This window comes from Lithobates pipiens, unplaced genomic scaffold (assembly GCF_037356315.1).
Source record: "Lithobates pipiens isolate NorthernLeopardFrog02 unplaced genomic scaffold, aLitPip1_a1.2 Scaffold_18, whole genome shotgun sequence".
NCBI classification, from domain to species: Eukaryota; Metazoa; Chordata; class Amphibia; order Anura; family Ranidae; genus Lithobates; species Lithobates pipiens.
In genome coordinates, this window is record NW_027507758.1 from 582,730,018 (window position 1) to 582,753,890 (window position 23,873).

The window sequence follows — 23,873 nt, forward strand, 5'->3', positions numbered from 1 at the left end:
GCGAGAAATGTGCCACGGGCAAGCCTTTTCGCCACTTTGTACTTATATTGCATGTCTCCCTCGGCCGGTGCGCCCACCCTCGGCGTGCTGTCTCTGTGGCGCAATCGGTTAGCGCGTTCGGCTGTTAACCGAAAGGTTGGTGGTTCAAGCCCACCCAGGGACGCTCATGTTTTCTCGTTACCTCAGTGGGGCCCGAAGGCTAAAACGAAGCGGGTCCCTTGGCTCTCCTCAGAGGACTGCCAATTGAGCATCCAAACAAGCGTTCGGCTGGAGACCCTTGCAAATGTACTGGCCGATTGTTGAAGATGTTCCATAGTTGACCGAGCCACTTCTTTGGCTCAGGAAGAAGATAACTCCATGGAATGTGTAGATGCCGATTGTCCAAGAAAGCCTAAGGCCAGAGCCTTTTTTCTGAATGCCGAAGAAAGCCTCCACAGTTGTCGCTAAGCCAGGATATCTTAGGAGCTTTCCTCAAGGGCCTGGATCGCTCGGCTCTTTTCTTAGGGCCGCCTTGCGCGGCCAAAAAGGGATGGGAATGCGTTGGCCGGGAATCGAACCCGGGTCAACTGCTTGGAAGGCAGCTATGCTCACCACTATACCACCAACGCACGGATGCCTCGGGTACCTGCTGCTATCTCTATCCAATTAGTGTCACACATGGCGCTGATAAGAACAAAACCCCAGCGCAAGGTCAACTTGCTGCTGTACGAATTGACCGCTAGAAAGATAAGCTCGAAACATTTCCTCGTTTGTAGAGAGAATGGAGGAGAGGCCAGTGGGTCTCGTCGGGTCGGGACTGTGCGGTGCGCAAGAACGAGCCGGAGATACTGAGATCTACCAAGTTCGTCAAATGCCACTCACTGGGCCAAAACGTTGCACTGCCATACGCCCAACGTGGGGCTCGAACCCACGACCCTGAGATTAAGAGTCTCATGCTCTACCGACTGAGCTAGCCGGGCTAAGACGCTTCCTCTTTCGTGGCCTCTTGTTGCCAACTGACTCCAAACACTTTTTTGGCTAACGCTCGGCCTAATTTGTTTTCATAAACGCAATGCGCTTCCGAGCACTCCTGCGCTTACTTGCTGTCAGGGAGGTACATGACCGTTTTTGCAGTGATTTTTGGACTCGTAACCCAACGCGGTAGGTGTTTTTCGAAGGTGTTTTCTCTCTGGGCAAAAATGCGAAGCCGAGCTTTCCCACATAGCAGCTGCCAAGGCATTTGACCTGTCAGGCCGAGGCGGCGTCGACCAATAACTCAAGGTAGAAGGACTAACGCAAAGCGCTGGCTTTGAATGCAAGGAGTCGCGGGCGACATCCTACCGGCGGACCCTTCGATAGCTCAGCTGGTAGAGCGGAGGACTGTAGCGTCAAAATAGTAATCCTTAGGTCGCTGGTTCGATTCCGGCTCGAAGGATGCCCTCTTTTACCCTTCCTCCCTCCCCCTTAACCGGAAGGCAGTCTGTTAACGCGAGAAATGTGCCACGGGCAAGCCTTTTCGCCACTTTGTACTTATATTGCATGTCTCCCTCGGCCGGTGCGCCCACCCTCGGCGTGCTGTCTCTGTGGCGCAATCGGTTAGCGCGTTCGGCTGTTAACCGAAAGGTTGGTGGTTCAAGCCCACCCAGGGACGCTCATGTTTTCTCGTTACCTCAGTGGGGCCCGAAGGCTAAAACGAAGCGGGTCCCTTGGCTCTCCTCAGAGGACTGCCAATTGAGCATCCAAACAAGCGTTCGGCTGGAGACCCTTGCAAATGTACTGGCCGATTGTTGAAGATGTTCCATAGTTGACCGAGCCACTTCTTTGGCTCAGGAAGAAGATAACTCCATGGAATGTGTAGATGCCGATTGTCCAAGAAAGCCTAAGGCCAGAGCCTTTTTTCTGAATGCCGAAGAAAGCCTCCACAGTTGTCGCTAAGCCAGGATATCTTAGGAGCTTTCCTCAAGGGCCTGGATCGCTCGGCTCTTTTCTTAGGGCCGCCTTGCGCGGCCAAAAAGGGATGGGAATGCGTTGGCCGGGAATCGAACCCGGGTCAACTGCTTGGAAGGCAGCTATGCTCACCACTATACCACCAACGCACGGATGCCTCGGGTACCTGCTGCTATCTCTATCCAATTAGTGTCACACATGGCGCTGATAAGAACAAAACCCCAGCGCAAGGTCAACTTGCTGCTGTACGAATTGACCGCTAGAAAGATAAGCTCGAAACATTTCCTCGTTTGTAGAGAGAATGGAGGAGAGGCCAGTGGGTCTCGTCGGGTCGGGACTGTGCGGTGCGCAAGAACGAGCCGGAGATACTGAGATCTACCAAGTTCGTCAAATGCCACTCACTGGGCCAAAACGTTGCACTGCCATACGCCCAACGTGGGGCTCGAACCCACGACCCTGAGATTAAGAGTCTCATGCTCTACCGACTGAGCTAGCCGGGCTAAGACGCTTCCTCTTTCGTGGCCTCTTGTTGCCAACTGACTCCAAACACTTTTTTGGCTAACGCTCGGCCTAATTTGTTTTCATAAACGCAATGCGCTTCCGAGCACTCCTGCGCTTACTTGCTGTCAGGGAGGTACATGACCGTTTTTGCAGTGATTTTTGGACTCGTAACCCAACGCGGTAGGTGTTTTTCGAAGGTGTTTTCTCTCTGGGCAAAAATGCGAAGCCGAGCTTTCCCACATAGCAGCTGCCAAGGCATTTGACCTGTCAGGCCGAGGCGGCGTCGACCAATAACTCAAGGTAGAAGGACTAACGCAAAGCGCTGGCTTTGAATGCAAGGAGTCGCGGGCGACATCCTACCGGCGGACCCTTCGATAGCTCAGCTGGTAGAGCGGAGGACTGTAGCGTCAAAATAGTAATCCTTAGGTCGCTGGTTCGATTCCGGCTCGAAGGATGCCCTCTTTTACCCTTCCTCTCTCCCCCTTAACCGGAAGGCAGTCTGTTAACGCGAGAAATGTGCCACGGGCAAGCCTTTTCGCCACTTTGTACTTATATTGCATGTCTCCCTCGGCCGGTGCGCCCACCCTCGGCGTGCTGTCTCTGTGGCGCAATCGGTTAGCGCGTTCGGCTGTTAACCGAAAGGTTGGTGGTTCAAGCCCACCCAGGGACGCTCATGTTTTCTCGTTACCTCAGTGGGGCCCGAAGGCTAAAACGAAGCGGGTCCCTTGGCTCTCCTCAGAGGACTGCCAATTGAGCATCCAAACAAGCGTTCGGCTGGAGACCCTTGCAAATGTACTGGCCGATTGTTGAAGATGTTCCATAGTTGACCGAGCCACTTCTTTGGCTCAGGAAGAAGATAACTCCATGGAATGTGTAGATGCCGATTGTCCAAGAAAGCCTAAGGCCAGAGCCTTTTTTCTGAATGCCGAAGAAAGCCTCCACAGTTGTCGCTAAGCCAGGATATCTTAGGAGCTTTCCTCAAGGGCCTGGATCGCTCGGCTCTTTTCTTAGGGCCGCCTTGCGCGGCCAAAAAGGGATGGGAATGCGTTGGCCGGGAATCGAACCCGGGTCAACTGCTTGGAAGGCAGCTATGCTCACCACTATACCACCAACGCACGGATGCCTCGGGTACCTGCTGCTATCTCTATCCAATTAGTGTCACACATGGCGCTGATAAGAACAAAACCCCAGCGCAAGGTCAACTTGCTGCTGTACGAATTGACCGCTAGAAAGATAAGCTCGAAACATTTCCTCGTTTGTAGAGAGAATGGAGGAGAGGCCAGTGGGTCTCGTCGGGTCGGGACTGTGCGGTGCGCAAGAACGAGCCGGAGATACTGAGATCTACCAAGTTCGTCAAATGCCACTCACTGGGCCAAAACGTTGCACTGCCATACGCCCAACGTGGGGCTCGAACCCACGACCCTGAGATTAAGAGTCTCATGCTCTACCGACTGAGCTAGCCGGGCTAAGACGCTTCCTCTTTCGTGGCCTCTTGTTGCCAACTGACTCCAAACACTTTTTTGGCTAACGCTCGGCCTAATTTGTTTTCATAAACGCAATGCGCTTCCGAGCACTCCTGCGCTTACTTGCTGTCAGGGAGGTACATGACCGTTTTTGCAGTGATTTTTGGACTCGTAACCCAACGCGGTAGGTGTTTTTCGAAGGTGTTTTCTCTCTGGGCAAAAATGCGAAGCCGAGCTTTCCCACATAGCAGCTGCCAAGGCATTTGACCTGTCAGGCCGAGGCGGCGTCGACCAATAACTCAAGGTAGAAGGACTAACGCAAAGCGCTGGCTTTGAATGCAAGGAGTCGCGGGCGACATCCTACCGGCGGACCCTTCGATAGCTCAGCTGGTAGAGCGGAGGACTGTAGCGTCAAAATAGTAATCCTTAGGTCGCTGGTTCGATTCCGGCTCGAAGGATGCCCTCTTTTACCCTTCCTCTCTCCCCCTTAACCGGAAGGCAGTCTGTTAACGCGAGAAATGTGCCACGGGCAAGCCTTTTCGCCACTTTGTACTTATATTGCATGTCTCCCTCGGCCGGTGCGCCCACCCTCGGCGTGCTGTCTCTGTGGCGCAATCGGTTAGCGCGTTCGGCTGTTAACCGAAAGGTTGGTGGTTCAAGCCCACCCAGGGACGCTCATGTTTTCTCGTTACCTCAGTGGGGCCCGAAGGCTAAAACGAAGCGGGTCCCTTGGCTCTCCTCAGAGGACTGCCAATTGAGCATCCAAACAAGCGTTCGGCTGGAGACCCTTGCAAATGTACTGGCCGATTGTTGAAGATGTTCCATAGTTGACCGAGCCACTTCTTTGGCTCAGGAAGAAGATAACTCCATGGAATGTGTAGATGCCGATTGTCCAAGAAAGCCTAAGGCCAGAGCCTTTTTTCTGAATGCCGAAGAAAGCCTCCACAGTTGTCGCTAAGCCAGGATATCTTAGGAGCTTTCCTCAAGGGCCTGGATCGCTCGGCTCTTTTCTTAGGGCCGCCTTGCGCGGCCAAAAAGGGATGGGAATGCGTTGGCCGGGAATCGAACCCGGGTCAACTGCTTGGAAGGCAGCTATGCTCACCACTATACCACCAACGCACGGATGCCTCGGGTACCTGCTGCTATCTCTATCCAATTAGTGTCACACATGGCGCTGATAAGAACAAAACCCCAGCGCAAGGTCAACTTGCTGCTGTACGAATTGACCGCTAGAAAGATAAGCTCGAAACATTTCCTCGTTTGTAGAGAGAATGGAGGAGAGGCCAGTGGGTCTCGTCGGGTCGGGACTGTGCGGTGCGCAAGAACGAGCCGGAGATACTGAGATCTACCAAGTTCGTCAAATGCCACTCACTGGGCCAAAACGTTGCACTGCCATACGCCCAACGTGGGGCTCGAACCCACGACCCTGAGATTAAGAGTCTCATGCTCTACCGACTGAGCTAGCCGGGCTAAGACGCTTCCTCTTTCGTGGCCTCTTGTTGCCAACTGACTCCAAACACTTTTTTGGCTAACGCTCGGCCTAATTTGTTTTCATAAACGCAATGCGCTTCCGAGCACTCCTGCGCTTACTTGCTGTCAGGGAGGTACATGACCGTTTTTGCAGTGATTTTTGGACTCGTAACCCAACGCGGTAGGTGTTTTTCGAAGGTGTTTTCTCTCTGGGCAAAAATGCGAAGCCGAGCTTTCCCACATAGCAGCTGCCAAGGCATTTGACCTGTCAGGCCGAGGCGGCGTCGACCAATAACTCAAGGTAGAAGGACTAACGCAAAGCGCTGGCTTTGAATGCAAGGAGTCGCGGGCGACATCCTACCGGCGGACCCTTCGATAGCTCAGCTGGTAGAGCGGAGGACTGTAGCGTCAAAATAGTAATCCTTAGGTCGCTGGTTCGATTCCGGCTCGAAGGATGCCCTCTTTTACCCTTCCTCTCTCCCCCTTAACCGGAAGGCAGTCTGTTAACGCGAGAAATGTGCCACGGGCAAGCCTTTTCGCCACTTTGTACTTATATTGCATGTCTCCCTCGGCCGGTGCGCCCACCCTCGGCGTGCTGTCTCTGTGGCGCAATCGGTTAGCGCGTTCGGCTGTTAACCGAAAGGTTGGTGGTTCAAGCCCACCCAGGGACGCTCATGTTTTCTCGTTACCTCAGTGGGGCCCGAAGGCTAAAACGAAGCGGGTCCCTTGGCTCTCCTCAGAGGACTGCCAATTGAGCATCCAAACAAGCGTTCGGCTGGAGACCCTTGCAAATGTACTGGCCGATTGTTGAAGATGTTCCATAGTTGACCGAGCCACTTCTTTGGCTCAGGAAGAAGATAACTCCATGGAATGTGTAGATGCCGATTGTCCAAGAAAGCCTAAGGCCAGAGCCTTTTTTCTGAATGCCGAAGAAAGCCTCCACAGTTGTCGCTAAGCCAGGATATCTTAGGAGCTTTCCTCAAGGGCCTGGATCGCTCGGCTCTTTTCTTAGGGCCGCCTTGCGCGGCCAAAAAGGGATGGGAATGCGTTGGCCGGGAATCGAACCCGGGTCAACTGCTTGGAAGGCAGCTATGCTCACCACTATACCACCAACGCACGGATGCCTCGGGTACCTGCTGCTATCTCTATCCAATTAGTGTCACACATGGCGCTGATAAGAACAAAACCCCAGCGCAAGGTCAACTTGCTGCTGTACGAATTGACCGCTAGAAAGATAAGCTCGAAACATTTCCTCGTTTGTAGAGAGAATGGAGGAGAGGCCAGTGGGTCTCGTCGGGTCGGGACTGTGCGGTGCGCAAGAACGAGCCGGAGATACTGAGATCTACCAAGTTCGTCAAATGCCACTCACTGGGCCAAAACGTTGCACTGCCATACGCCCAACGTGGGGCTCGAACCCACGACCCTGAGATTAAGAGTCTCATGCTCTACCGACTGAGCTAGCCGGGCTAAGACGCTTCCTCTTTCGTGGCCTCTTGTTGCCAACTGACTCCAAACACTTTTTTGGCTAACGCTCGGCCTAATTTGTTTTCATAAACGCAATGCGCTTCCGAGCACTCCTGCGCTTACTTGCTGTCAGGGAGGTACATGACCGTTTTTGCAGTGATTTTTGGACTCGTAACCCAACGCGGTAGGTGTTTTTCGAAGGTGTTTTCTCTCTGGGCAAAAATGCGAAGCCGAGCTTTCCCACATAGCAGCTGCCAAGGCATTTGACCTGTCAGGCCGAGGCGGCGTCGACCAATAACTCAAGGTAGAAGGACTAACGCAAAGCGCTGGCTTTGAATGCAAGGAGTCGCGGGCGACATCCTACCGGCGGACCCTTCGATAGCTCAGCTGGTAGAGCGGAGGACTGTAGCGTCAAAATAGTAATCCTTAGGTCGCTGGTTCGATTCCGGCTCGAAGGATGCCCTCTTTTACCCTTCCTCTCTCCCCCTTAACCGGAAGGCAGTCTGTTAACGCGAGAAATGTGCCACGGGCAAGCCTTTTCGCCACTTTGTACTTATATTGCATGTCTCCCTCGGCCGGTGCGCCCACCCTCGGCGTGCTGTCTCTGTGGCGCAATCGGTTAGCGCGTTCGGCTGTTAACCGAAAGGTTGGTGGTTCAAGCCCACCCAGGGACGCTCATGTTTTCTCGTTACCTCAGTGGGGCCCGAAGGCTAAAACGAAGCGGGTCCCTTGGCTCTCCTCAGAGGACTGCCAATTGAGCATCCAAACAAGCGTTCGGCTGGAGACCCTTGCAAATGTACTGGCCGATTGTTGAAGATGTTCCATAGTTGACCGAGCCACTTCTTTGGCTCAGGAAGAAGATAACTCCATGGAATGTGTAGATGCCGATTGTCCAAGAAAGCCTAAGGCCAGAGCCTTTTTTCTGAATGCCGAAGAAAGCCTCCACAGTTGTCGCTAAGCCAGGATATCTTAGGAGCTTTCCTCAAGGGCCTGGATCGCTCGGCTCTTTTCTTAGGGCCGCCTTGCGCGGCCAAAAAGGGATGGGAATGCGTTGGCCGGGAATCGAACCCGGGTCAACTGCTTGGAAGGCAGCTATGCTCACCACTATACCACCAACGCACGGATGCCTCGGGTACCTGCTGCTATCTCTATCCAATTAGTGTCACACATGGCGCTGATAAGAACAAAACCCCAGCGCAAGGTCAACTTGCTGCTGTACGAATTGACCGCTAGAAAGATAAGCTCGAAACATTTCCTCGTTTGTAGAGAGAATGGAGGAGAGGCCAGTGGGTCTCGTCGGGTCGGGACTGTGCGGTGCGCAAGAACGAGCCGGAGATACTGAGATCTACCAAGTTCGTCAAATGCCACTCACTGGGCCAAAACGTTGCACTGCCATACGCCCAACGTGGGGCTCGAACCCACGACCCTGAGATTAAGAGTCTCATGCTCTACCGACTGAGCTAGCCGGGCTAAGACGCTTCCTCTTTCGTGGCCTCTTGTTGCCAACTGACTCCAAACACTTTTTTGGCTAACGCTCGGCCTAATTTGTTTTCATAAACGCAATGCGCTTCCGAGCACTCCTGCGCTTACTTGCTGTCAGGGAGGTACATGACCGTTTTTGCAGTGATTTTTGGACTCGTAACCCAACGCGGTAGGTGTTTTTCGAAGGTGTTTTCTCTCTGGGCAAAAATGCGAAGCCGAGCTTTCCCACATAGCAGCTGCCAAGGCATTTGACCTGTCAGGCCGAGGCGGCGTCGACCAATAACTCAAGGTAGAAGGACTAACGCAAAGCGCTGGCTTTGAATGCAAGGAGTCGCGGGCGACATCCTACCGGCGGACCCTTCGATAGCTCAGCTGGTAGAGCGGAGGACTGTAGCGTCAAAATAGTAATCCTTAGGTCGCTGGTTCGATTCCGGCTCGAAGGATGCCCTCTTTTACCCTTCCTCTCTCCCCCTTAACCGGAAGGCAGTCTGTTAACGCGAGAAATGTGCCACGGGCAAGCCTTTTCGCCACTTTGTACTTATATTGCATGTCTCCCTCGGCCGGTGCGCCCACCCTCGGCGTGCTGTCTCTGTGGCGCAATCGGTTAGCGCGTTCGGCTGTTAACCGAAAGGTTGGTGGTTCAAGCCCACCCAGGGACGCTCATGTTTTCTCGTTACCTCAGTGGGGCCCGAAGGCTAAAACGAAGCGGGTCCCTTGGCTCTCCTCAGAGGACTGCCAATTGAGCATCCAAACAAGCGTTCGGCTGGAGACCCTTGCAAATGTACTGGCCGATTGTTGAAGATGTTCCATAGTTGACCGAGCCACTTCTTTGGCTCAGGAAGAAGATAACTCCATGGAATGTGTAGATGCCGATTGTCCAAGAAAGCCTAAGGCCAGAGCCTTTTTTCTGAATGCCGAAGAAAGCCTCCACAGTTGTCGCTAAGCCAGGATATCTTAGGAGCTTTCCTCAAGGGCCTGGATCGCTCGGCTCTTTTCTTAGGGCCGCCTTGCGCGGCCAAAAAGGGATGGGAATGCGTTGGCCGGGAATCGAACCCGGGTCAACTGCTTGGAAGGCAGCTATGCTCACCACTATACCACCAACGCACGGATGCCTCGGGTACCTGCTGCTATCTCTATCCAATTAGTGTCACACATGGCGCTGATAAGAACAAAACCCCAGCGCAAGGTCAACTTGCTGCTGTACGAATTGACCGCTAGAAAGATAAGCTCGAAACATTTCCTCGTTTGTAGAGAGAATGGAGGAGAGGCCAGTGGGTCTCGTCGGGTCGGGACTGTGCGGTGCGCAAGAACGAGCCGGAGATACTGAGATCTACCAAGTTCGTCAAATGCCACTCACTGGGCCAAAACGTTGCACTGCCATACGCCCAACGTGGGGCTCGAACCCACGACCCTGAGATTAAGAGTCTCATGCTCTACCGACTGAGCTAGCCGGGCTAAGACGCTTCCTCTTTCGTGGCCTCTTGTTGCCAACTGACTCCAAACACTTTTTTGGCTAACGCTCGGCCTAATTTGTTTTCATAAACGCAATGCGCTTCCGAGCACTCCTGCGCTTACTTGCTGTCAGGGAGGTACATGACCGTTTTTGCAGTGATTTTTGGACTCGTAACCCAACGCGGTAGGTGTTTTTCGAAGGTGTTTTCTCTCTGGGCAAAAATGCGAAGCCGAGCTTTCCCACATAGCAGCTGCCAAGGCATTTGACCTGTCAGGCCGAGGCGGCGTCGACCAATAACTCAAGGTAGAAGGACTAACGCAAAGCGCTGGCTTTGAATGCAAGGAGTCGCGGGCGACATCCTACCGGCGGACCCTTCGATAGCTCAGCTGGTAGAGCGGAGGACTGTAGCGTCAAAATAGTAATCCTTAGGTCGCTGGTTCGATTCCGGCTCGAAGGATGCCCTCTTTTACCCTTCCTCTCTCCCCCTTAACCGGAAGGCAGTCTGTTAACGCGAGAAATGTGCCACGGGCAAGCCTTTTCGCCACTTTGTACTTATATTGCATGTCTCCCTCGGCCGGTGCGCCCACCCTCGGCGTGCTGTCTCTGTGGCGCAATCGGTTAGCGCGTTCGGCTGTTAACCGAAAGGTTGGTGGTTCAAGCCCACCCAGGGACGCTCATGTTTTCTCGTTACCTCAGTGGGGCCCGAAGGCTAAAACGAAGCGGGTCCCTTGGCTCTCCTCAGAGGACTGCCAATTGAGCATCCAAACAAGCGTTCGGCTGGAGACCCTTGCAAATGTACTGGCCGATTGTTGAAGATGTTCCATAGTTGACCGAGCCACTTCTTTGGCTCAGGAAGAAGATAACTCCATGGAATGTGTAGATGCCGATTGTCCAAGAAAGCCTAAGGCCAGAGCCTTTTTTCTGAATGCCGAAGAAAGCCTCCACAGTTGTCGCTAAGCCAGGATATCTTAGGAGCTTTCCTCAAGGGCCTGGATCGCTCGGCTCTTTTCTTAGGGCCACCTTGCGCGGCCAAAAAGGGATGGGAATGCGTTGGCCGGGAATCGAACCCGGGTCAACTGCTTGGAAGGCAGCTATGCTCACCACTATACCACCAACGCACGGATGCCTCGGGTACCTGCTGCTATCTCTATCCAATTAGTGTCACACATGGCGCTGATAAGAACAAAACCCCAGCGCAAGGTCAACTTGCTGCTGTACGAATTGACCGCTAGAAAGATAAGCTCGAAACATTTCCTCGTTTGTAGAGAGAATGGAGGAGAGGCCAGTGGGTCTCGTCGGGTCGGGACTGTGCGGTGCGCAAGAACGAGCCGGAGATACTGAGATCTACCAAGTTCGTCAAATGCCACTCACTGGGCCAAAACGTTGCACTGCCATACGCCCAACGTGGGGCTCGAACCCACGACCCTGAGATTAAGAGTCTCATGCTCTACCGACTGAGCTAGCCGGGCTAAGACGCTTCCTCTTTCGTGGCCTCTTGTTGCCAACTGACTCCAAACACTTTTTTGGCTAACGCTCGGCCTAATTTGTTTTCATAAACGCAATGCGCTTCCGAGCACTCCTGCGCTTACTTGCTGTCAGGGAGGTACATGACCGTTTTTGCAGTGATTTTTGGACTCGTAACCCAACGCGGTAGGTGTTTTTCGAAGGTGTTTTCTCTCTGGGCAAAAATGCGAAGCCGAGCTTTCCCACATAGCAGCTGCCAAGGCATTTGACCTGTCAGGCCGAGGCGGCGTCGACCAATAACTCAAGGTAGAAGGACTAACGCAAAGCGCTGGCTTTGAATGCAAGGAGTCGCGGGCGACATCCTACCGGCGGACCCTTCGATAGCTCAGCTGGTAGAGCGGAGGACTGTAGCGTCAAAATAGTAATCCTTAGGTCGCTGGTTCGATTCCGGCTCGAAGGATGCCCTCTTTTACCCTTCCTCTCTCCCCCTTAACCGGAAGGCAGTCTGTTAACGCGAGAAATGTGCCACGGGCAAGCCTTTTCGCCACTTTGTACTTATATTGCATGTCTCCCTCGGCCGGTGCGCCCACCCTCGGCGTGCTGTCTCTGTGGCGCAATCGGTTAGCGCGTTCGGCTGTTAACCGAAAGGTTGGTGGTTCAAGCCCACCCAGGGACGCTCATGTTTTCTCGTTACCTCAGTGGGGCCCGAAGGCTAAAACGAAGCGGGTCCCTTGGCTCTCCTCAGAGGACTGCCAATTGAGCATCCAAACAAGCGTTCGGCTGGAGACCCTTGCAAATGTACTGGCCGATTGTTGAAGATGTTCCATAGTTGACCGAGCCACTTCTTTGGCTCAGGAAGAAGATAACTCCATGGAATGTGTAGATGCCGATTGTCCAAGAAAGCCTAAGGCCAGAGCCTTTTTTCTGAATGCCGAAGAAAGCCTCCACAGTTGTCGCTAAGCCAGGATATCTTAGGAGCTTTCCTCAAGGGCCTGGATCGCTCGGCTCTTTTCTTAGGGCCGCCTTGCGCGGCCAAAAAGGGATGGGAATGCGTTGGCCGGGAATCGAACCCGGGTCAACTGCTTGGAAGGCAGCTATGCTCACCACTATACCACCAACGCACGGATGCCTCGGGTACCTGCTGCTATCTCTATCCAATTAGTGTCACACATGGCGCTGATAAGAACAAAACCCCAGCGCAAGGTCAACTTGCTGCTGTACGAATTGACCGCTAGAAAGATAAGCTCGAAACATTTCCTCGTTTGTAGAGAGAATGGAGGAGAGGCCAGTGGGTCTCGTCGGGTCGGGACTGTGCGGTGCGCAAGAACGAGCCGGAGATACTGAGATCTACCAAGTTCGTCAAATGCCACTCACTGGGCCAAAACGTTGCACTGCCATACGCCCAACGTGGGGCTCGAACCCACGACCCTGAGATTAAGAGTCTCATGCTCTACCGACTGAGCTAGCCGGGCTAAGACGCTTCCTCTTTCGTGGCCTCTTGTTGCCAACTGACTCCAAACACTTTTTTGGCTAACGCTCGGCCTAATTTGTTTTCATAAACGCAATGCGCTTCCGAGCACTCCTGCGCTTACTTGCTGTCAGGGAGGTACATGACCGTTTTTGCAGTGATTTTTGGACTCGTAACCCAACGCGGTAGGTGTTTTTCGAAGGTGTTTTCTCTCTGGGCAAAAATGCGAAGCCGAGCTTTCCCACATAGCAGCTGCCAAGGCATTTGACCTGTCAGGCCGAGGCGGCGTCGACCAATAACTCAAGGTAGAAGGACTAACGCAAAGCGCTGGCTTTGAATGCAAGGAGTCGCGGGCGACATCCTACCGGCGGACCCTTCGATAGCTCAGCTGGTAGAGCGGAGGACTGTAGCGTCAAAATAGTAATCCTTAGGTCGCTGGTTCGATTCCGGCTCGAAGGATGCCCTCTTTTACCCTTCCTCTCTCCCCCTTAACCGGAAGGCAGTCTGTTAACGCGAGAAATGTGCCACGGGCAAGCCTTTTCGCCACTTTGTACTTATATTGCATGTCTCCCTCGGCCGGTGCGCCCACCCTCGGCGTGCTGTCTCTGTGGCGCAATCGGTTAGCGCGTTCGGCTGTTAACCGAAAGGTTGGTGGTTCAAGCCCACCCAGGGACGCTCATGTTTTCTCGTTACCTCAGTGGGGCCCGAAGGCTAAAACGAAGCGGGTCCCTTGGCTCTCCTCAGAGGACTGCCAATTGAGCATCCAAACAAGCGTTCGGCTGGAGACCCTTGCAAATGTACTGGCCGATTGTTGAAGATGTTCCATAGTTGACCGAGCCACTTCTTTGGCTCAGGAAGAAGATAACTCCATGGAATGTGTAGATGCCGATTGTCCAAGAAAGCCTAAGGCCAGAGCCTTTTTTCTGAATGCCGAAGAAAGCCTCCACAGTTGTCGCTAAGCCAGGATATCTTAGGAGCTTTCCTCAAGGGCCTGGATCGCTCGGCTCTTTTCTTAGGGCCGCCTTGCGCGGCCAAAAAGGGATGGGAATGCGTTGGCCGGGAATCGAACCCGGGTCAACTGCTTGGAAGGCAGCTATGCTCACCACTATACCACCAACGCACGGATGCCTCGGGTACCTGCTGCTATCTCTATCCAATTAGTGTCACACATGGCGCTGATAAGAACAAAACCCCAGCGCAAGGTCAACTTGCTGCTGTACGAATTGACCGCTAGAAAGATAAGCTCGAAACATTTCCTCGTTTGTAGAGAGAATGGAGGAGAGGCCAGTGGGTCTCGTCGGGTCGGGACTGTGCGGTGCGCAAGAACGAGCCGGAGATACTGAGATCTACCAAGTTCGTCAAATGCCACTCACTGGGCCAAAACGTTGCACTGCCATACGCCCAACGTGGGGCTCGAACCCACGACCCTGAGATTAAGAGTCTCATGCTCTACCGACTGAGCTAGCCGGGCTAAGACGCTTCCTCTTTCGTGGCCTCTTGTTGCCAACTGACTCCAAACACTTTTTTGGCTAACGCTCGGCCTAATTTGTTTTCATAAACGCAATGCGCTTCCGAGCACTCCTGCGCTTACTTGCTGTCAGGGAGGTACATGACCGTTTTTGCAGTGATTTTTGGACTCGTAACCCAACGCGGTAGGTGTTTTTCGAAGGTGTTTTCTCTCTGGGCAAAAATGCGAAGCCGAGCTTTCCCACATAGCAGCTGCCAAGGCATTTGACCTGTCAGGCCGAGGCGGCGTCGACCAATAACTCAAGGTAGAAGGACTAACGCAAAGCGCTGGCTTTGAATGCAAGGAGTCGCGGGCGACATCCTACCGGCGGACCCTTCGATAGCTCAGCTGGTAGAGCGGAGGACTGTAGCGTCAAAATAGTAATCCTTAGGTCGCTGGTTCGATTCCGGCTCGAAGGATGCCCTCTTTTACCCTTCCTCTCTCCCCCTTAACCGGAAGGCAGTCTGTTAACGCGAGAAATGTGCCACGGGCAAGCCTTTTCGCCACTTTGTACTTATATTGCATGTCTCCCTCGGCCGGTGCGCCCACCCTCGGCGTGCTGTCTCTGTGGCGCAATCGGTTAGCGCGTTCGGCTGTTAACCGAAAGGTTGGTGGTTCAAGCCCACCCAGGGACGCTCATGTTTTCTCGTTACCTCAGTGGGGCCCGAAGGCTAAAACGAAGCGGGTCCCTTGGCTCTCCTCAGAGGACTGCCAATTGAGCATCCAAACAAGCGTTCGGCTGGAGACCCTTGCAAATGTACTGGCCGATTGTTGAAGATGTTCCATAGTTGACCGAGCCACTTCTTTGGCTCAGGAAGAAGATAACTCCATGGAATGTGTAGATGCCGATTGTCCAAGAAAGCCTAAGGCCAGAGCCTTTTTTCTGAATGCCGAAGAAAGCCTCCACAGTTGTCGCTAAGCCAGGATATCTTAGGAGCTTTCCTCAAGGGCCTGGATCGCTCGGCTCTTTTCTTAGGGCCGCCTTGCGCGGCCAAAAAGGGATGGGAATGCGTTGGCCGGGAATCGAACCCGGGTCAACTGCTTGGAAGGCAGCTATGCTCACCACTATACCACCAACGCACGGATGCCTCGGGTACCTGCTGCTATCTCTATCCAATTAGTGTCACACATGGCGCTGATAAGAACAAAACCCCAGCGCAAGGTCAACTTGCTGCTGTACGAATTGACCGCTAGAAAGATAAGCTCGAAACATTTCCTCGTTTGTAGAGAGAATGGAGGAGAGGCCAGTGGGTCTCGTCGGGTCGGGACTGTGCGGTGCGCAAGAACGAGCCGGAGATACTGAGATCTACCAAGTTCGTCAAATGCCACTCACTGGGCCAAAACGTTGCACTGCCATACGCCCAACGTGGGGCTCGAACCCACGACCCTGAGATTAAGAGTCTCATGCTCTACCGACTGAGCTAGCCGGGCTAAGACGCTTCCTCTTTCGTGGCCTCTTGTTGCCAACTGACTCCAAACACTTTTTTGGCTAACGCTCGGCCTAATTTGTTTTCATAAACGCAATGCGCTTCCGAGCACTCCTGCGCTTACTTGCTGTCAGGGAGGTACATGACCGTTTTTGCAGTGATTTTTGGACTCGTAACCCAACGCGGTAGGTGTTTTTCGAAGGTGTTTTCTCTCTGGGCAAAAATGCGAAGCCGAGCTTTCCCACATAGCAGCTGCCAAGGCATTTGACCTGTCAGGCCGAGGCGGCGTCGACCAATAACTCAAGGTAGAAGGACTAACGCAAAGCGCTGGCTTTGAATGCAAGGAGTCGCGGGCGACATCCTACCGGCGGACCCTTCGATAGCTCAGCTGGTAGAGCGGAGGACTGTAGCGTCAAAATAGTAATCCTTAGGTCGCTGGTTCGATTCCGGCTCGAAGGATGCCCTCTTTTACCCTTCCTCTCTCCCCCTTAACCGGAAGGCAGTCTGTTAACGCGAGAAATGTGCCACGGGCAAGCCTTTTCGCCACTTTGTACTTATATTGCATGTCTCCCTCGGCCGGTGCGCCCACCCTCGGCGTGCTGTCTCTGTGGCGCAATCGGTTAGCGCGTTCGGCTGTTAACCGAAAGGTTGGTGGTTCAAGCCCACCCAGGGACGCTCATGTTTTCTCGTTACCTCAGTGGGGCCCGAAGGCTAAAACGAAGCGGGTCCCTTGGCTCTCCTCAGAGGACTGCCAATTGAGCATCCAAACAAGCGTTCGGCTGGAGACCCTTGCAAATGTACTGGCCGATTGTTGAAGATGTTCCATAGTTGACCGAGCCACTTCTTTGGCTCAGGAAGAAGATAACTCCATGGAATGTGTAGATGCCGATTGTCCAAGAAAGCCTAAGGCCAGAGCCTTTTTTCTGAATGCCGAAGAAAGCCTCCACAGTTGTCGCTAAGCCAGGATATCTTAGGAGCTTTCCTCAAGGGCCTGGATCGCTCGGCTCTTTTCTTAGGGCCGCCTTGCGCGGCCAAAAAGGGATGGGAATGCGTTGGCCGGGAATCGAACCCGGGTCAACTGCTTGGAAGGCAGCTATGCTCACCACTATACCACCAACGCACGGATGCCTCGGGTACCTGCTGCTATCTCTATCCAATTAGTGTCACACATGGCGCTGATAAGAACAAAACCCCAGCGCAAGGTCAACTTGCTGCTGTACGAATTGACCGCTAGAAAGATAAGCTCGAAACATTTCCTCGTTTGTAGAGAGAATGGAGGAGAGGCCAGTGGGTCTCGTCGGGTCGGGACTGTGCGGTGCGCAAGAACGAGCCGGAGATACTGAGATCTACCAAGTTCGTCAAATGCCACTCACTGGGCCAAAACGTTGCACTGCCATACGCCCAACGTGGGGCTCGAACCCACGACCCTGAGATTAAGAGTCTCATGCTCTACCGACTGAGCTAGCCGGGCTAAGACGCTTCCTCTTTCGTGGCCTCTTGTTGCCAACTGACTCCAAACACTTTTTTGGCTAACGCTCGGCCTAATTTGTTTTCATAAACGCAATGCGCTTCCGAGCACTCCTGCGCTTACTTGCTGTCAGGGAGGTACATGACCGTTTTTGCAGTGATTTTTGGACTCGTAACCCAACGCGGTAGGTGTTTTTCGAAGGTGTTTTCTCTCTGGGCAAAAATGCGAAGCCGAGCTTTCCCACATAGCAGCTGCCAAGGCATTTGACCTGTCAGGCCGAGGCGGCGTCGACCAATAACTCAAGGTAGAAGGACTAACGCAAAGCGCTGGCTTTGAATGCAAGGAGTCGCGGGCGACATCCTACCGGCGGACCCTTCGATAGCTCAGCTGGTAGAGCGGAGGACTGTAGCGTCAAAATAGTAATCCTTAGGTCGCTGGTTCGATTCCGGCTCGAAGGATGCCCTCTTTTACCCTTCCTCTCTCCCCCTTAACCGGAAGGCAGTCTGTTAACGCGAGAAATGTGCCACGGGCAAGCCTTTTCGCCACTTTGTACTTATATTGCATGTCTCCCTCGGCCGGTGCGCCCACCCTCGGCGTGCTGTCTCTGTGGCGCAATCGGTTAGCGCGTTCGGCTGTTAACCGAAAGGTTGGTGGTTCAAGCCCACCCAGGGACGCTCATGTTTTCTCGTTACCTCAGTGGGGCCCGAAGGCTAAAACGAAGCGGGTCCCTTGGCTCTCCTCAGAGGACTGCCAATTGAGCATCCAAACAAGCGTTCGGCTGGAGACCCTTGCAAATGTACTGGCCGATTGTTGAAGATGTTCCATAGTTGACCGAGCCACTTCTTTGGCTCAGGAAGAAGATAACTCCATGGAATGTGTAGATGCCGATTGTCCAAGAAAGCCTAAGGCCAGAGCCTTTTTTCTGAATGCCGAAGAAAGCCTCCACAGTTGTCGCTAAGCCAGGATATCTTAGGAGCTTTCCTCAAGGGCCTGGATCGCTCGGCTCTTTTCTTAGGGCCGCCTTGCGCGGCCAAAAAGGGATGGGAATGCGTTGGCCGGGAATCGAACCCGGGTCAACTGCTTGGAAGGCAGCTATGCTCACCACTATACCACCAACGCACGGATGCCTCGGGTACCTGCTGCTATCTCTATCCAATTAGTGTCACACATGGCGCTGATAAGAACAAAACCCCAGCGCAAGGTCAACTTGCTGCTGTACGAATTGACCGCTAGAAAGATAAGCTCGAAACATTTCCTCGTTTGTAGAGAGAATGGAGGAGAGGCCAGTGGGTCTCGTCGGGTCGGGACTGTGCGGTGCGCAAGAACGAGCCGGAGATACTGAGATCTACCAAGTTCGTCAAATGCCACTCACTGGGCCAAAACGTTGCACTGCCATACGCCCAACGTGGGGCTCGAACCCACGACCCTGAGATTAAGAGTCTCATGCTCTACCGACTGAGCTAGCCGGGCTAAGACGCTTCCTCTTTCGTGGCCTCTTGTTGCCAACTGACTCCAAACACTTTTTTGGCTAACGCTCGGCCTAATTTGTTTTCATAAACGCAATGCGCTTCCGAGCACTCCTGCGCTTACTTGCTGTCAGGGAGGTACATGACCGTTTTTGCAGTGATTTTTGGACTCGTAACCCAACGCGGTAGGTGTTTTTCGAAGGTGTTTTCTCTCTGGGCAAAAATGCGAAGCCGAGCTTTCCCACATAGCAGCTGCCAAGGCATTTGACCTGTCAGGCCGAGGCGGCGTCGACCAATAACTCAAGGTAGAAGGACTAACGCAAAGCGCTGGCTTTGAATGCAAGGAGTCGCGGGCGACATCCTACCGGCGGACCCTTCGATAGCTCAGCTGGTAGAGCGGAGGACTGTAGCGTCAAAATAGTAATCCTTAGGTCGCTGGTTCGATTCCGGCTCGAAGGATGCCCTCTTTTACCCTTCCTCTCTCCCCCTTAACCGGAAGGCAGTCTGTTAACGCGAGAAATGTGCCACGGGCAAGCCTTTTCGCCACTTTGTACTTATATTGCATGTCTCCCTCGGCCGGTGCGCCCACCCTCGGCGTGCTGTCTCTGTGGCGCAATCGGTTAGCGCGTTCGGCTGTTAACCGAAAGGTTGGTGGTTCAAGCCCACCCAGGGACGCTCATGTTTTCTCGTTACCTCAGTGGGGCCCGAAGGCTAAAACGAAGCGGGTCCCTTGGCTCTCCTCAGAGGACTGCCAATTGAGCATCCAAACAAGCGTTCGGCTGGAGACCCTTGCAAATGTACTGGCCGATTGTTGAAGATGTTCCATAGTTGACCGAGCCACTTCTTTGGCTCAGGAAGAAGATAACTCCATGGAATGTGTAGATGCCGATTGTCCAAGAAAGCCTAAGGCCAGAGCCTTTTTTCTGAATGCCGAAGAAAGCCTCCACAGTTGTCGCTAAGCCAGGATATCTTAGGAGCTTTCCTCAAGGGCCTGGATCGCTCGGCTCTTTTCTTAGGGCCGCCTTGCGCGGCCAAAAAGGGATGGGAATGCGTTGGCCGGGAATCGAACCCGGGTCAACTGCTTGGAAGGCAGCTATGCTCACCACTATACCACCAACGCACGGATGCCTCGGGTACCTGCTGCTATCTCTATCCAATTAGTGTCACACATGGCGCTGATAAGAACAAAACCCCAGCGCAAGGTCAACTTGCTGCTGTACGAATTGACCGCTAGAAAGATAAGCTCGAAACATTTCCTCGTTTGTAGAGAGAATGGAGGAGAGGCCAGTGGGTCTCGTCGGGTCGGGACTGTGCGGTGCGCAAGAACGAGCCGGAGATACTGAGATCTACCAAGTTCGTCAAATGCCACTCACTGGGCCAAAACGTTGCACTGCCATACGCCCAACGTGGGGCTCGAACCCACGACCCTGAGATTAAGAGTCTCATGCTCTACCGACTGAGCTAGCCGGGCTAAGACGCTTCCTCTTTCGTGGCCTCTTGTTGCCAACTGACTCCAAACACTTTTTTGGCTAACGCTCGGCCTAATTTGTTTTCATAAACGCAATGCGCTTCCGAGCACTCCTGCGCTTACTTGCTGTCAGGGAGGTACATGACCGTTTTTGCAGTGATTTTTGGACTCGTAACCCAACGCGGTAGGTGTTTTTCGAAGGTGTTTTCTCTCTGGGCAAAAATGCGAAGCCGAGCTTTCCCACATAGCAGCTGCCAAGGCATTTGACCTGTCAGGCCGAGGCGGCGTCGACCAATAACTCAAGGTAGAAGGACTAACGCAAAGCGCTGGCTTTGAATGCAAGGAGTCGCGGGCGACATCCTACCGGCGGACCCTTCGATAGCTCAGCTGGTAGAGCGGAGGACTGTAGCGTCAAAATAGTAATCCTTAGGTCGCTGGTTCGATTCCGGCTCGAAGGATGCCCTCTTTTACCCTTCCTCTCTCCCCCTTAACCGGAAGGCAGTCTGTTAACGCGAGAAATGTGCCACGGGCAAGCCTTTTCGCCACTTTGTACTTATATTGCATGTCTCCCTCGGCCGGTGCGCCCACCCTCGGCGTGCTGTCTCTGTGGCGCAATCGGTTAGCGCGTTCGGCTGTTAACCGAAAGGTTGGTGGTTCAAGCCCACCCAGGGACGCTCATGTTTTCTCGTTACCTCAGTGGGGCCCGAAGGCTAAAACGAAGCGGGTCCCTTGGCTCTCCTCAGAGGACTGCCAATTGAGCATCCAAACAAGCGTTCGGCTGGAGACCCTTGCAAATGTACTGGCCGATTGTTGAAGATGTTCCATAGTTGACCGAGCCACTTCTTTGGCTCAGGAAGAAGATAACTCCATGGAATGTGTAGATGCCGATTGTCCAAGAAAGCCTAAGGCCAGAGCCTTTTTTCTGAATGCCGAAGAAAGCCTCCACAGTTGTCGCTAAGCCAGGATATCTTAGGAGCTTTCCTCAAGGGCCTGGATCGCTCGGCTCTTTTCTTAGGGCCGCCTTGCGCGGCCAAAAAGGGATGGGAATGCGTTGGCCGGGAATCGAACCCGGGTCAACTGCTTGGAAGGCAGCTATGCTCACCACTATACCACCAACGCACGGATGCCTCGGGTACCTGCTGCTATCTCTATCCAATTAGTGTCACACATGGCGCTGATAAGAACAAAACCCCAGCGCAAGGTCAACTTGCTGCTGTACGAATTGACCGCTAGAAAGATAAGCTCGAAACATTTCCTCGTTTGTAGAGAGAATGGAGGAGAGGCCAGTGGGTCTCGTCGGGTCGGGACTGTGCGGTGCGCAAGAACGAGCCGGAGATACTGAGATCTACCAAGTTCGTCAAATGCCACTCACTGGGCCAAAACGTTGCACTGCCATACGCCCAACGTGGGGCTCGAACCCACGACCCTGAGATTAAGAGTCTCATGCTCTACCGACTGAGCTAGCCGGGCTAAGACGCTTCCTCTTTCGTGGCCTCTTGTTGCCAACTGACTCCAAACACTTTTTTGGCTAACGCTCGGCCTAATTTGTTTTCATAAACGCAATGCGCTTCCGAGCACTCCTGCGCTTACTTGCTGTCAGGGAGGTACATGACCGTTTTTGCAGTGATTTTTGGACTCGTAACCCAACGCGGTAGGTGTTTTTCGAAGGTGTTTTCTCTCTGGGCAAAAATGCGAAGCCGAGCTTTCCCACATAGCAGCTGCCAAGGCATTTGACCTGTCAGGCCGAGGCGGCGTCGACCAATAACTCAAGGTAGAAGGACTAACGCAAAGCGCTGGCTTTGAATGCAAGGAGTCGCGGGCGACATCCTACCGGCGGACCCTTCGATAGCTCAGCTGGTAGAGCGGAGGACTGTAGCGTCAAAATAGTAATCCTTAGGTCGCTGGTTCGATTCCGGCTCGAAGGATGCCCTCTTTTACCCTTCCTCTCTCCCCCTTAACCGGAAGGCAGTCTGTTAACGCGAGAAATGTGCCACGGGCAAGCCTTTTCGCCACTTTGTACTTATATTGCATGTCTCCCTCGGCCGGTGCGCCCACCCTCGGCGTGCTGTCTCTGTGGCGCAATCGGTTAGCGCGTTCGGCTGTTAACCGAAAGGTTGGTGGTTCAAGCCCACCCAGGGACGCTCATGTTTTCTCGTTACCTCAGTGGGGCCCGAAGGCTAAAACGAAGCGGGTCCCTTGGCTCTCCTCAGAGGACTGCCAATTGAGCATCCAAACAAGCGTTCGGCTGGAGACCCTTGCAAATGTACTGGCCGATTGTTGAAGATGTTCCATAGTTGACCGAGCCACTTCTTTGGCTCAGGAAGAAGATAACTCCATGGAATGTGTAGATGCCGATTGTCCAAGAAAGCCTAAGGCCAGAGCCTTTTTTCTGAATGCCGAAGAAAGCCTCCACAGTTGTCGCTAAGCCAGGATATCTTAGGAGCTTTCCTCAAGGGCCTGGATCGCTCGGCTCTTTTCTTAGGGCCGCCTTGCGCGGCCAAAAAGGGATGGGAATGCGTTGGCCGGGAATCGAACCCGGGTCAACTGCTTGGAAGGCAGCTATGCTCACCACTATACCACCAACGCACGGATGCCTCGGGTACCTGCTGCTATCTCTATCCAATTAGTGTCACACATGGCGCTGATAAGAACAAAACCCCAGCGCAAGGTCAACTTGCTGCTGTACGAATTGACCGCTAGAAAGATAAGCTCGAAACATTTCCTCGTTTGTAGAGAGAATGGAGGAGAGGCCAGTGGGTCTCGTCGGGTCGGGACTGTGCGGTGCGCAAGAACGAGCCGGAGATACTGAGATCTACCAAGTTCGTCAAATGCCACTCACTGGGCCAAAACGTTGCACTGCCATACGCCCAACGTGGGGCTCGAACCCACGACCCTGAGATTAAGAGTCTCATGCTCTACCGACTGAGCTAGCCGGGCTAAGACGCTTCCTCTTTCGTGGCCTCTTGTTGCCAACTGACTCCAAACACTTTTTTGGCTAACGCTCGGCCTAATTTGTTTTCATAAACGCAATGCGCTTCCGAGCACTCCTGCGCTTACTTGCTGTCAGGGAGGTACATGACCGTTTTTGCAGTGATTTTTGGACTCGTAACCCAACGCGGTAGGTGTTTTTCGAAGGTGTTTTCTCTCTGGGCAAAAATGCGAAGCCGAGCTTTCCCACATAGCAGCTGCCAAGGCATTTGACCTGTCAGGCCGAGGCGGCGTCGACCAATAACTCAAGGTAGAAGGACTAACGCAAAGCGCTGGCTTTGAATGCAAGGAGTCGCGGGCGACATCCTACCGGCGGACCCTTCGATAGCTCAGCTGGTAGAGCGGAGGACTGTAGCGTCAAAATAGTAATCCTTAGGTCGCTGGTTCGATTCCGGCTCGAAGGATGCCCTCTTTTACCCTTCCTCTCTCCCCCTTAACCGGAAGGCAGTCTGTTAACGCGAGAAATGTGCCACGGGCAAGCCTTTTCGCCACTTTGTACTTATATTGCATGTCTCCCTCGGCCGGTGCGCCCACCCTCGGCGTGCTGTCTCTGTGGCGCAATCGGTTAGCGCGTTCGGCTGTTAACCGAAAGGTTGGTGGTTCAAGCCCACCCAGGGACGCTCATGTTTTCTCGTTACCTCAGTGGGGCCCGAAGGCTAAAACGAAGCGGGTCCCTTGGCTCTCCTCAGAGGACTGCCAATTGAGCATCCAAACAAGCGTTCGGCTGGAGACCCTTGCAAATGTACTGGCCGATTGTTGAAGATGTTCCATAGTTGACCGAGCCACTTCTTTGGCTCAGGAAGAAGATAACTCCATGGAATGTGTAGATGCCGATTGTCCAAGAAAGCCTAAGGCCAG

The 23,873-nt window shown here is 53.5% G+C and overlaps 65 non-coding genes across 65 annotated transcripts; 33 read left to right on the forward strand and 32 right to left on the reverse strand.

Annotated features, from left to right (window-relative positions):
• The first annotated feature begins 89 nt into the window (after positions 1 to 89).
• TRNAN-GUU (transfer RNA asparagine (anticodon GUU)) lies at positions 90 to 163 on the forward strand. The gene has a single exon. It is a non-coding gene; the product is annotated as a tRNA-Asn (tRNA).
• A 373-nt stretch (positions 164 to 536) lies between these two features.
• On the reverse strand, positions 537 to 608 carry TRNAG-UCC (transfer RNA glycine (anticodon UCC)). The gene has a single exon. It is a non-coding gene; the product is annotated as a tRNA-Gly (tRNA).
• A 278-nt stretch (positions 609 to 886) lies between these two features.
• On the reverse strand, positions 887 to 959 carry TRNAK-CUU (transfer RNA lysine (anticodon CUU)). The gene has a single exon. It is a non-coding gene; the product is annotated as a tRNA-Lys (tRNA).
• A 369-nt stretch (positions 960 to 1,328) lies between these two features.
• Positions 1,329 to 1,414, forward strand: TRNAY-GUA (transfer RNA tyrosine (anticodon GUA)). Its single transcript is given in 2 exon segments — positions 1,329 to 1,365; positions 1,379 to 1,414. It is a non-coding gene; the product is annotated as a tRNA-Tyr (tRNA).
• A 142-nt stretch (positions 1,415 to 1,556) lies between these two features.
• Positions 1,557 to 1,630, forward strand: TRNAN-GUU (transfer RNA asparagine (anticodon GUU)). The gene has a single exon. It is a non-coding gene; the product is annotated as a tRNA-Asn (tRNA).
• A 373-nt stretch (positions 1,631 to 2,003) lies between these two features.
• Positions 2,004 to 2,075, reverse strand: TRNAG-UCC (transfer RNA glycine (anticodon UCC)). Its single transcript has one exon. It is a non-coding gene; the product is annotated as a tRNA-Gly (tRNA).
• A 278-nt stretch (positions 2,076 to 2,353) lies between these two features.
• TRNAK-CUU (transfer RNA lysine (anticodon CUU)) lies at positions 2,354 to 2,426 on the reverse strand. Its single transcript has one exon. It is a non-coding gene; the product is annotated as a tRNA-Lys (tRNA).
• Positions 2,427 to 2,795: 369 nt separating this feature from the next.
• TRNAY-GUA (transfer RNA tyrosine (anticodon GUA)) lies at positions 2,796 to 2,881 on the forward strand. The gene is given in 2 exon segments: positions 2,796 to 2,832; positions 2,846 to 2,881. It is a non-coding gene; the product is annotated as a tRNA-Tyr (tRNA).
• A 142-nt stretch (positions 2,882 to 3,023) lies between these two features.
• TRNAN-GUU (transfer RNA asparagine (anticodon GUU)) lies at positions 3,024 to 3,097 on the forward strand. The gene has a single exon. It is a non-coding gene; the product is annotated as a tRNA-Asn (tRNA).
• Positions 3,098 to 3,470: 373 nt separating this feature from the next.
• TRNAG-UCC (transfer RNA glycine (anticodon UCC)) lies at positions 3,471 to 3,542 on the reverse strand. The gene has a single exon. It is a non-coding gene; the product is annotated as a tRNA-Gly (tRNA).
• A 278-nt stretch (positions 3,543 to 3,820) lies between these two features.
• On the reverse strand, positions 3,821 to 3,893 carry TRNAK-CUU (transfer RNA lysine (anticodon CUU)). The gene has a single exon. It is a non-coding gene; the product is annotated as a tRNA-Lys (tRNA).
• Positions 3,894 to 4,262: 369 nt separating this feature from the next.
• Positions 4,263 to 4,348, forward strand: TRNAY-GUA (transfer RNA tyrosine (anticodon GUA)). The gene is given in 2 exon segments: positions 4,263 to 4,299; positions 4,313 to 4,348. It is a non-coding gene; the product is annotated as a tRNA-Tyr (tRNA).
• Positions 4,349 to 4,490: 142 nt separating this feature from the next.
• On the forward strand, positions 4,491 to 4,564 carry TRNAN-GUU (transfer RNA asparagine (anticodon GUU)). Its single transcript has one exon. It is a non-coding gene; the product is annotated as a tRNA-Asn (tRNA).
• Positions 4,565 to 4,937: 373 nt separating this feature from the next.
• Positions 4,938 to 5,009, reverse strand: TRNAG-UCC (transfer RNA glycine (anticodon UCC)). The gene has a single exon. It is a non-coding gene; the product is annotated as a tRNA-Gly (tRNA).
• Positions 5,010 to 5,287: 278 nt separating this feature from the next.
• Positions 5,288 to 5,360, reverse strand: TRNAK-CUU (transfer RNA lysine (anticodon CUU)). The gene has a single exon. It is a non-coding gene; the product is annotated as a tRNA-Lys (tRNA).
• Positions 5,361 to 5,729: 369 nt separating this feature from the next.
• TRNAY-GUA (transfer RNA tyrosine (anticodon GUA)) lies at positions 5,730 to 5,815 on the forward strand. The gene is given in 2 exon segments: positions 5,730 to 5,766; positions 5,780 to 5,815. It is a non-coding gene; the product is annotated as a tRNA-Tyr (tRNA).
• Positions 5,816 to 5,957: 142 nt separating this feature from the next.
• TRNAN-GUU (transfer RNA asparagine (anticodon GUU)) lies at positions 5,958 to 6,031 on the forward strand. The gene has a single exon. It is a non-coding gene; the product is annotated as a tRNA-Asn (tRNA).
• A 373-nt stretch (positions 6,032 to 6,404) lies between these two features.
• Positions 6,405 to 6,476, reverse strand: TRNAG-UCC (transfer RNA glycine (anticodon UCC)). Its single transcript has one exon. It is a non-coding gene; the product is annotated as a tRNA-Gly (tRNA).
• A 278-nt stretch (positions 6,477 to 6,754) lies between these two features.
• Positions 6,755 to 6,827, reverse strand: TRNAK-CUU (transfer RNA lysine (anticodon CUU)). Its single transcript has one exon. It is a non-coding gene; the product is annotated as a tRNA-Lys (tRNA).
• A 369-nt stretch (positions 6,828 to 7,196) lies between these two features.
• On the forward strand, positions 7,197 to 7,282 carry TRNAY-GUA (transfer RNA tyrosine (anticodon GUA)). The gene is given in 2 exon segments: positions 7,197 to 7,233; positions 7,247 to 7,282. It is a non-coding gene; the product is annotated as a tRNA-Tyr (tRNA).
• A 142-nt stretch (positions 7,283 to 7,424) lies between these two features.
• On the forward strand, positions 7,425 to 7,498 carry TRNAN-GUU (transfer RNA asparagine (anticodon GUU)). The gene has a single exon. It is a non-coding gene; the product is annotated as a tRNA-Asn (tRNA).
• A 373-nt stretch (positions 7,499 to 7,871) lies between these two features.
• TRNAG-UCC (transfer RNA glycine (anticodon UCC)) lies at positions 7,872 to 7,943 on the reverse strand. The gene has a single exon. It is a non-coding gene; the product is annotated as a tRNA-Gly (tRNA).
• A 278-nt stretch (positions 7,944 to 8,221) lies between these two features.
• On the reverse strand, positions 8,222 to 8,294 carry TRNAK-CUU (transfer RNA lysine (anticodon CUU)). The gene has a single exon. It is a non-coding gene; the product is annotated as a tRNA-Lys (tRNA).
• Positions 8,295 to 8,663: 369 nt separating this feature from the next.
• TRNAY-GUA (transfer RNA tyrosine (anticodon GUA)) lies at positions 8,664 to 8,749 on the forward strand. Its single transcript is given in 2 exon segments — positions 8,664 to 8,700; positions 8,714 to 8,749. It is a non-coding gene; the product is annotated as a tRNA-Tyr (tRNA).
• Positions 8,750 to 8,891: 142 nt separating this feature from the next.
• TRNAN-GUU (transfer RNA asparagine (anticodon GUU)) lies at positions 8,892 to 8,965 on the forward strand. The gene has a single exon. It is a non-coding gene; the product is annotated as a tRNA-Asn (tRNA).
• Positions 8,966 to 9,338: 373 nt separating this feature from the next.
• TRNAG-UCC (transfer RNA glycine (anticodon UCC)) lies at positions 9,339 to 9,410 on the reverse strand. Its single transcript has one exon. It is a non-coding gene; the product is annotated as a tRNA-Gly (tRNA).
• A 278-nt stretch (positions 9,411 to 9,688) lies between these two features.
• On the reverse strand, positions 9,689 to 9,761 carry TRNAK-CUU (transfer RNA lysine (anticodon CUU)). Its single transcript has one exon. It is a non-coding gene; the product is annotated as a tRNA-Lys (tRNA).
• A 369-nt stretch (positions 9,762 to 10,130) lies between these two features.
• TRNAY-GUA (transfer RNA tyrosine (anticodon GUA)) lies at positions 10,131 to 10,216 on the forward strand. The gene is given in 2 exon segments: positions 10,131 to 10,167; positions 10,181 to 10,216. It is a non-coding gene; the product is annotated as a tRNA-Tyr (tRNA).
• A 142-nt stretch (positions 10,217 to 10,358) lies between these two features.
• TRNAN-GUU (transfer RNA asparagine (anticodon GUU)) lies at positions 10,359 to 10,432 on the forward strand. Its single transcript has one exon. It is a non-coding gene; the product is annotated as a tRNA-Asn (tRNA).
• Positions 10,433 to 10,805: 373 nt separating this feature from the next.
• TRNAG-UCC (transfer RNA glycine (anticodon UCC)) lies at positions 10,806 to 10,877 on the reverse strand. The gene has a single exon. It is a non-coding gene; the product is annotated as a tRNA-Gly (tRNA).
• Positions 10,878 to 11,155: 278 nt separating this feature from the next.
• TRNAK-CUU (transfer RNA lysine (anticodon CUU)) lies at positions 11,156 to 11,228 on the reverse strand. The gene has a single exon. It is a non-coding gene; the product is annotated as a tRNA-Lys (tRNA).
• A 369-nt stretch (positions 11,229 to 11,597) lies between these two features.
• On the forward strand, positions 11,598 to 11,683 carry TRNAY-GUA (transfer RNA tyrosine (anticodon GUA)). Its single transcript is given in 2 exon segments — positions 11,598 to 11,634; positions 11,648 to 11,683. It is a non-coding gene; the product is annotated as a tRNA-Tyr (tRNA).
• Positions 11,684 to 11,825: 142 nt separating this feature from the next.
• TRNAN-GUU (transfer RNA asparagine (anticodon GUU)) lies at positions 11,826 to 11,899 on the forward strand. The gene has a single exon. It is a non-coding gene; the product is annotated as a tRNA-Asn (tRNA).
• A 373-nt stretch (positions 11,900 to 12,272) lies between these two features.
• Positions 12,273 to 12,344, reverse strand: TRNAG-UCC (transfer RNA glycine (anticodon UCC)). The gene has a single exon. It is a non-coding gene; the product is annotated as a tRNA-Gly (tRNA).
• A 278-nt stretch (positions 12,345 to 12,622) lies between these two features.
• Positions 12,623 to 12,695, reverse strand: TRNAK-CUU (transfer RNA lysine (anticodon CUU)). Its single transcript has one exon. It is a non-coding gene; the product is annotated as a tRNA-Lys (tRNA).
• A 369-nt stretch (positions 12,696 to 13,064) lies between these two features.
• TRNAY-GUA (transfer RNA tyrosine (anticodon GUA)) lies at positions 13,065 to 13,150 on the forward strand. Its single transcript is given in 2 exon segments — positions 13,065 to 13,101; positions 13,115 to 13,150. It is a non-coding gene; the product is annotated as a tRNA-Tyr (tRNA).
• A 142-nt stretch (positions 13,151 to 13,292) lies between these two features.
• TRNAN-GUU (transfer RNA asparagine (anticodon GUU)) lies at positions 13,293 to 13,366 on the forward strand. The gene has a single exon. It is a non-coding gene; the product is annotated as a tRNA-Asn (tRNA).
• A 373-nt stretch (positions 13,367 to 13,739) lies between these two features.
• On the reverse strand, positions 13,740 to 13,811 carry TRNAG-UCC (transfer RNA glycine (anticodon UCC)). Its single transcript has one exon. It is a non-coding gene; the product is annotated as a tRNA-Gly (tRNA).
• A 278-nt stretch (positions 13,812 to 14,089) lies between these two features.
• On the reverse strand, positions 14,090 to 14,162 carry TRNAK-CUU (transfer RNA lysine (anticodon CUU)). The gene has a single exon. It is a non-coding gene; the product is annotated as a tRNA-Lys (tRNA).
• A 369-nt stretch (positions 14,163 to 14,531) lies between these two features.
• TRNAY-GUA (transfer RNA tyrosine (anticodon GUA)) lies at positions 14,532 to 14,617 on the forward strand. The gene is given in 2 exon segments: positions 14,532 to 14,568; positions 14,582 to 14,617. It is a non-coding gene; the product is annotated as a tRNA-Tyr (tRNA).
• Positions 14,618 to 14,759: 142 nt separating this feature from the next.
• On the forward strand, positions 14,760 to 14,833 carry TRNAN-GUU (transfer RNA asparagine (anticodon GUU)). Its single transcript has one exon. It is a non-coding gene; the product is annotated as a tRNA-Asn (tRNA).
• A 373-nt stretch (positions 14,834 to 15,206) lies between these two features.
• On the reverse strand, positions 15,207 to 15,278 carry TRNAG-UCC (transfer RNA glycine (anticodon UCC)). The gene has a single exon. It is a non-coding gene; the product is annotated as a tRNA-Gly (tRNA).
• Positions 15,279 to 15,556: 278 nt separating this feature from the next.
• On the reverse strand, positions 15,557 to 15,629 carry TRNAK-CUU (transfer RNA lysine (anticodon CUU)). The gene has a single exon. It is a non-coding gene; the product is annotated as a tRNA-Lys (tRNA).
• A 369-nt stretch (positions 15,630 to 15,998) lies between these two features.
• On the forward strand, positions 15,999 to 16,084 carry TRNAY-GUA (transfer RNA tyrosine (anticodon GUA)). The gene is given in 2 exon segments: positions 15,999 to 16,035; positions 16,049 to 16,084. It is a non-coding gene; the product is annotated as a tRNA-Tyr (tRNA).
• Positions 16,085 to 16,226: 142 nt separating this feature from the next.
• Positions 16,227 to 16,300, forward strand: TRNAN-GUU (transfer RNA asparagine (anticodon GUU)). Its single transcript has one exon. It is a non-coding gene; the product is annotated as a tRNA-Asn (tRNA).
• Positions 16,301 to 16,673: 373 nt separating this feature from the next.
• On the reverse strand, positions 16,674 to 16,745 carry TRNAG-UCC (transfer RNA glycine (anticodon UCC)). The gene has a single exon. It is a non-coding gene; the product is annotated as a tRNA-Gly (tRNA).
• Positions 16,746 to 17,023: 278 nt separating this feature from the next.
• On the reverse strand, positions 17,024 to 17,096 carry TRNAK-CUU (transfer RNA lysine (anticodon CUU)). Its single transcript has one exon. It is a non-coding gene; the product is annotated as a tRNA-Lys (tRNA).
• A 369-nt stretch (positions 17,097 to 17,465) lies between these two features.
• Positions 17,466 to 17,551, forward strand: TRNAY-GUA (transfer RNA tyrosine (anticodon GUA)). Its single transcript is given in 2 exon segments — positions 17,466 to 17,502; positions 17,516 to 17,551. It is a non-coding gene; the product is annotated as a tRNA-Tyr (tRNA).
• Positions 17,552 to 17,693: 142 nt separating this feature from the next.
• TRNAN-GUU (transfer RNA asparagine (anticodon GUU)) lies at positions 17,694 to 17,767 on the forward strand. Its single transcript has one exon. It is a non-coding gene; the product is annotated as a tRNA-Asn (tRNA).
• A 373-nt stretch (positions 17,768 to 18,140) lies between these two features.
• On the reverse strand, positions 18,141 to 18,212 carry TRNAG-UCC (transfer RNA glycine (anticodon UCC)). Its single transcript has one exon. It is a non-coding gene; the product is annotated as a tRNA-Gly (tRNA).
• A 278-nt stretch (positions 18,213 to 18,490) lies between these two features.
• TRNAK-CUU (transfer RNA lysine (anticodon CUU)) lies at positions 18,491 to 18,563 on the reverse strand. Its single transcript has one exon. It is a non-coding gene; the product is annotated as a tRNA-Lys (tRNA).
• A 369-nt stretch (positions 18,564 to 18,932) lies between these two features.
• On the forward strand, positions 18,933 to 19,018 carry TRNAY-GUA (transfer RNA tyrosine (anticodon GUA)). The gene is given in 2 exon segments: positions 18,933 to 18,969; positions 18,983 to 19,018. It is a non-coding gene; the product is annotated as a tRNA-Tyr (tRNA).
• A 142-nt stretch (positions 19,019 to 19,160) lies between these two features.
• TRNAN-GUU (transfer RNA asparagine (anticodon GUU)) lies at positions 19,161 to 19,234 on the forward strand. The gene has a single exon. It is a non-coding gene; the product is annotated as a tRNA-Asn (tRNA).
• Positions 19,235 to 19,607: 373 nt separating this feature from the next.
• Positions 19,608 to 19,679, reverse strand: TRNAG-UCC (transfer RNA glycine (anticodon UCC)). Its single transcript has one exon. It is a non-coding gene; the product is annotated as a tRNA-Gly (tRNA).
• Positions 19,680 to 19,957: 278 nt separating this feature from the next.
• On the reverse strand, positions 19,958 to 20,030 carry TRNAK-CUU (transfer RNA lysine (anticodon CUU)). Its single transcript has one exon. It is a non-coding gene; the product is annotated as a tRNA-Lys (tRNA).
• A 369-nt stretch (positions 20,031 to 20,399) lies between these two features.
• Positions 20,400 to 20,485, forward strand: TRNAY-GUA (transfer RNA tyrosine (anticodon GUA)). Its single transcript is given in 2 exon segments — positions 20,400 to 20,436; positions 20,450 to 20,485. It is a non-coding gene; the product is annotated as a tRNA-Tyr (tRNA).
• Positions 20,486 to 20,627: 142 nt separating this feature from the next.
• TRNAN-GUU (transfer RNA asparagine (anticodon GUU)) lies at positions 20,628 to 20,701 on the forward strand. Its single transcript has one exon. It is a non-coding gene; the product is annotated as a tRNA-Asn (tRNA).
• A 373-nt stretch (positions 20,702 to 21,074) lies between these two features.
• Positions 21,075 to 21,146, reverse strand: TRNAG-UCC (transfer RNA glycine (anticodon UCC)). The gene has a single exon. It is a non-coding gene; the product is annotated as a tRNA-Gly (tRNA).
• Positions 21,147 to 21,424: 278 nt separating this feature from the next.
• TRNAK-CUU (transfer RNA lysine (anticodon CUU)) lies at positions 21,425 to 21,497 on the reverse strand. Its single transcript has one exon. It is a non-coding gene; the product is annotated as a tRNA-Lys (tRNA).
• Positions 21,498 to 21,866: 369 nt separating this feature from the next.
• TRNAY-GUA (transfer RNA tyrosine (anticodon GUA)) lies at positions 21,867 to 21,952 on the forward strand. Its single transcript is given in 2 exon segments — positions 21,867 to 21,903; positions 21,917 to 21,952. It is a non-coding gene; the product is annotated as a tRNA-Tyr (tRNA).
• A 142-nt stretch (positions 21,953 to 22,094) lies between these two features.
• Positions 22,095 to 22,168, forward strand: TRNAN-GUU (transfer RNA asparagine (anticodon GUU)). The gene has a single exon. It is a non-coding gene; the product is annotated as a tRNA-Asn (tRNA).
• Positions 22,169 to 22,541: 373 nt separating this feature from the next.
• On the reverse strand, positions 22,542 to 22,613 carry TRNAG-UCC (transfer RNA glycine (anticodon UCC)). The gene has a single exon. It is a non-coding gene; the product is annotated as a tRNA-Gly (tRNA).
• Positions 22,614 to 22,891: 278 nt separating this feature from the next.
• On the reverse strand, positions 22,892 to 22,964 carry TRNAK-CUU (transfer RNA lysine (anticodon CUU)). The gene has a single exon. It is a non-coding gene; the product is annotated as a tRNA-Lys (tRNA).
• Positions 22,965 to 23,333: 369 nt separating this feature from the next.
• On the forward strand, positions 23,334 to 23,419 carry TRNAY-GUA (transfer RNA tyrosine (anticodon GUA)). Its single transcript is given in 2 exon segments — positions 23,334 to 23,370; positions 23,384 to 23,419. It is a non-coding gene; the product is annotated as a tRNA-Tyr (tRNA).
• Positions 23,420 to 23,561: 142 nt separating this feature from the next.
• Positions 23,562 to 23,635, forward strand: TRNAN-GUU (transfer RNA asparagine (anticodon GUU)). The gene has a single exon. It is a non-coding gene; the product is annotated as a tRNA-Asn (tRNA).
• Positions 23,636 to 23,873: the final 238 nt, after the last annotated feature.